The 5,197-nt window shown below is 44.3% G+C and overlaps 1 pseudogene; it reads left to right on the top strand.

The window, feature by feature from the left end:
* Positions 1-2,607: 2,607 nt before the first annotated feature.
* LOC149318613 (uncharacterized) lies at positions 2,608-4,709 on the top strand (annotated as a pseudogene).
* Positions 4,710-5,197: the final 488 nt, after the last annotated feature.

Below are 5,197 nucleotides of genomic sequence, written 5' to 3'. Positions count from 1 at the left end.
CCTGGAGCCATTTTATTTATGGGCAAATTACAGTGGCCATTTTGTTTTCCAGAATATTAAAATAAATAAGTAAATAAAATAAAATGAATAAAACAGGGCTTAATTATATTAACCCTTATAGTTCTGATTTGGTGTTGTTTTCTGGGGGCTTGCTTTCATGGGCCAGTATGCTTTCTGTTGTATGGCTCTATCCTGAATTTGTGTGCTAAGCAGGGTCGACCTGGGAGTTTGTTGGATGGAGTTTGTTAGACTCATGTACAAGTCTAGAAATTTTAGTCAAAAAGTTGACCCAAAAAACCTGGGTTGACTTATCCATGGGTATATATATATATATATATATATATATATAGGGGGCATCCCCTTTCTCTAAATAGAGTGGTAAAAGGCAAGAGCTTAGTTCAACTTGGGAACACCAAAAAGAAGCATGGATCCCGTCTACTCTCTCATCCATCCAGTCTTTAGGATGAGCACAAACAGTTATGAATGGCAGAATTTTCTAATTTCTTTGGCATCATTTTCCTTTGCATCGTTCTTTACATCTTTTGTTACATGCCCCTAAGTTCTACCCTCTACTGATCCACGGGTCATATCAAAGTCCATAATTTTGACTCTAAAATCTGCCATCGACTTATATATGAGGTCAACTTATAGTCGAGTATATAAGGTATATATTTGTTCGTATGCAACAAATATATATGGTCTTGCTTACTCCAAAAAGGGCAAAGGAAAGGCGCCAGCTGACAAAACGCCTGCAAAGAGGCCACCGCCACAGTCATCTGATTCATCTGAGGAGGATAATGAGGTTTTGGCAAGGGTGGCTATCCTGGCCAAACTGGACAAGTTCGAGAGACGTCATGCCAACACTCAGAAGGTCAAGCGTAAGGAGGCTATGGGTTTGAATGACAGTGTGTTTAGTGCTATGATTTTCTCCCGTCTAGATGATATCGATAGGGCTTTACAAGCCTGGACAAGTGAGGACTGTGATACTGAGCCGGCTCTTGGATCATTGGAGCCACCAGATTCCGGTTGTGGCCGAGCCATCAGGTATGGCTCATCCTTCAGGTTATATCCAACAGCCTGGTTATGGACAGTGGGGATATGCATGGCCCTGGGAAGTTTGGAGCCAGGCTTGGAGCCATGCACCTGCTTATGTTCACTCACAATGGCCCATGGTGACAACTTCCCTGGTCCCTCCTGTGCAGGTGGCTGCTTTGCCCCTCCTGTTCTGGTTACTTCTGTTCCCAGTGCTGCAACTGGTCAGGCTACTCCTTCACCTATGGCCATTCAGGCCAATGTGTCGGCCCCTGTTAATGTGCCCACATTGCCCCTGGATCAGTGTTCATCACTAGTGGCTGAGTATACGCAGTAACAGTCTATTCCCGAGGGTGAGCTAGATTCAGTTTTGGGAGAGCACCTCACTCCTGCTACTGTTGAAAAAATTCTCAAAGATGATTTTGTGGACGTGTTCTCACTTTACAAAGAGGTTGAAAAAAAGGATTGGGAGAACATGGACAAAAAAGAACGGGATAAAGTCTGTAAGAGAAAGATAGATAGGCCATGGAGAAATTGACTTTCTGGGATGTTCATTTATTCAGGGGTCATTGCCAGGTCACAGCCAGCAAGAGCCTATCCTGTCATTCGCTATATGGATATCATTCATAGGGCATATGTCGACTTCGCAGGTTCTGCTTGGCTTCAGTATGATGAAGCTTTCAGAATGAAGGTGGCTAGGACACCGTCACTGCGCTCAGATCAGGTTCATCCACAATTGTGGATGCAATTAATGACTTCAGCGCGGCCCATTCCAGGGGAAAGGGCCCATAGTAGGCATATCGTTAATAAGGCCCAGAATTCTTCTGTCGCTAAAAGCCAATTCACCTTGTCTGAGCAAATTCAGGGGTGAAACAGATGGGCAGGGAAAAGTGGCTTGAAGCTGCCTTTCTGAAGCCACATTGAAACCCCACCAACCGCACCAGCAGCTCCCAAGGCAGCTGGAGTGCTAATGTCATGACCACACGATATGGCTTCAAGCAAGGAAGAAGCAGGGGAAAATGCTTCTTTTTGAAACAGCTTTTCTCTGCATAAGGCACCTAGAGGGCACTTTCCTGCTGGCTTCAAGACATGTGTCATCTAAATGCCACACCTTCAAGTCAGCCTGAAAGCACCTCTTTTTGCCTGTCTGTTCAGCCCCTCAGATATGTTGGGATTTTGGCATGCACGGCACATGTAATCAGCAAGTGTGCAAGTTTAAACACGAGTGCTCGATCTGTAAGGGGTCGCACTCCTTTTGCCATTGTAAGAAAGTCAAGTCATCAACCACCTTTATAGATTCCTCAAGTAAAAAAGGAGGGCCAAAGGACTTCTTATTATTAAAAAAAAATTGAAATCTGTGTGTGGGGCAGAAGACATTGTTAGAGACAAGATTCTTATGGAAGTAAGGGAAGGTCAGGTTGTCAGCCCTTTTCCTTCCCCTCCTGTACCAAATTTCAGGGTGTCACCTCTGGGGATTATTCCAAAAAAGGCACCTGGAGAATTCACCATCTTTCATTTCTCTGGGGTGGGTCAGTTAATGATGCTATACCCTCCGAACTCTGTACTGTTAAGTACATGTCTTTTGATGCTGCTCTGGCCATGGTACGCAGCAAGGGTATAGCTGTGGAGCTTGCCAAATGTGATATTAAGTCTGCATTTCAGTTGCTTCCTGTTTATCCCCTCGATTTTGAGCTTCTGGGGTTTTCTTTTGAGGGAAAATTCTATACGGACAGAGCACTCCCAATGGGCTGCTCCATCTCCTGCCTGCTCGGCCTTTGAAACTTTTAGCACATTCTTAGAATGGGCTGTTAAATGGCAATCTGGATTACATGATGTTGTCCATTATTTGGATGATTTTTTATTTTCTGGACGAGCTGTAATGGGGCAGTATGCTTTTCTCATGCAGCCATTTGCCCTGCTCACAGAAAACTTGGGGATGCCACTGGCTCACGAAAAGACAGAGGGTCCGACCACTTGCATTAAATATTTAGGGATTGAAACTGATACGGTACAACAGTGCTCCAGAGTACCCTTTGACAAGTTGTCACAAATTAAAGATTGCTTAGTTGCGTTTTTGCATGCACAAAAGGCCACCCTTAATGAATTCCAACAGCTGATTGGACATCTTAATTTTGCTTGCAGAGTGGTAGCCTCTGGTAGGGCCTTTTTGAGACACCTCTGTATGGCTACAGTGAGGATAAAACTTCCCCACCATAGGGTCAGGATTATGACAGACATGAAGGTAGATTTGAGGGTCTGGCTTACCTTTTTGGATTCTTTTAATGGTGTTTTCTTCTGGTGTGAGACCTTACGTCTTCAGGGGGCCTTGCAAGTGAGTTCTGACACTGCAGGTTCCTTGGGTTTTGGCTTTTATTTTAATGGTCATTGGTGTGCACACTCATGGCCCGCAGATTGGAAGCTGTCGGGGGTGACTACCAACTTAACCTTTTTAGAATTTTTTCCTATTGTTGTGGTGGTACACTTTTGGACGGAACAGTTTTCTAACTCTTCCATTCATTTTTGGAATGACAATGCTTCAACAGTCCAGGTGATTAACGATATGACATCTAGGTCCCCTTTAGTAATGAATTTGGTTAGGGTTTTCATACTTAAATGCCTACATCATAACATCCTTTTCATGGCTTTCCACATTCCCGGTATGGAAAATGACATCGCCGATGCCCTTTACCGATTTCAGATGAAGCATTTCAGGCAGCTAGCCCAGGAAGCAGATATCAGCCCAGTTATGATGCCAGAGCACCTGTGGAGTCTTTGAGGGGTGAGGTCGAAAGGGCCATAAATGCTTCACTCTTTTCTAGAACTCAGGCTTGTTGTAAGAAGGCTTGTATTGAATTTGATCAATTTTGGCTAGACAATGGTCTTAGTCTCTTATGGCCTATTCCAGTTGACCATTGTCTGCAGTTTTGTGTAAACTTGCACCACAAAGGCCTCGCTCCGCAGTCCATTCATAATAAGTTAGCTTCCTTGGCTTTTTCAGCCAAGTCTAGAAGCCTTCCTGACAAAACTTCAGCCTTGGAGTGAGGAGGACAACTGATGACTGGGTGCGTATGCGTGGATCTATGTCTGATTCACGTGCACCTATTTCTCCACAGATTTTACTAGGTTTATGGCAGCAATGGGATTTGCTTTATATGTCTCATTTTAAAGCTGTACTCTTTCATGCAGCAGCCCTGACTGCATTTATCTGGGCTTTACGTGTCAGCAAATTGGTGGCTGCATCTAAAAGGGATAATTCCAATAGGGCTTTGCTGTTTTCTGATTTGGTATTGGTGAGCCATTCGGCTGTCCTCTGCATTCATATGTCTAAGGCCGATCGGGAAGTAAAGGGCTCAGTGATTTTGCTTGGACAGTGTTCTGTACAAGAACTCTGTCCAATGGGGGCATTACAAAAATATACTGCCCTTCGCGGTGAGTCATCTGGCCCCCTTTTCTGTCACTGTGATTTGACTCCTTTAACCAAATTTCAGTTTTGGGCGATGGCCTCAAGGGCTCTTGCTAATTTGGGACTCAAGGGCATGCAATTCACTACTCAATCATTTCATATTAGAGCAGCTTCCACTGCAGCCGCTATGGGTTTTGAGCCACCAATGATCCAATGTATTGGTCGTTGGAAGTCAGTTGCCTACAAGAGATATGTGCGAAAAGTTGGTATTTAATTCCTGTTACTAATATCTGTTTCTGTTAGTTCACAGATGTTCTTCAAGGGTGAGGGTCCTGATTTGGTTTACTAGTTTACTGGGCCGCTCATCAAGCTCATGCCAGCCATTTTGGGCTGCATCTTTGCCTGGGAAACAGGACGAGTTTCAAGTGGCTGGGCAAGCGAGGCCTGCGTTGGAGTGGCCATTGTGTTTGATCACAATGGACCCAATCCTGATGTAGTTGTTATTCACCTTTGAGGTAACGATCTTGGCCTGATGAAGGGCAAGGCCCTTATTTGGCAAGCTCGGAAAGATTTTGAAGTTATCAAGAAGAGATGGCCTGGGGTGGTCATAGTGTGGTCTGAAATTTTACCTCATATAATATCGCGAGGTGAGGAGAAACCACATAAATTGGATGTAGCTAGAAACAGGGTCAATAGAGAAATACAGAATAAAATGTGAAGGTCCAACGGCCATGTGATTAGTAATCCCATTATTGTATTCTG

This window comes from Sceloporus occidentalis, unplaced genomic scaffold (genome assembly GCF_023333645.1).
Source record: "Sceloporus occidentalis isolate IW3139 unplaced genomic scaffold, rSceOcc1.0.p SCAF_2, whole genome shotgun sequence".
In the NCBI taxonomy this organism is placed as follows: Eukaryota; Metazoa; Chordata; class Lepidosauria; order Squamata; family Phrynosomatidae; genus Sceloporus; species Sceloporus occidentalis.
This window is presented reverse-complemented; position numbering and strand designations above follow the sequence as displayed.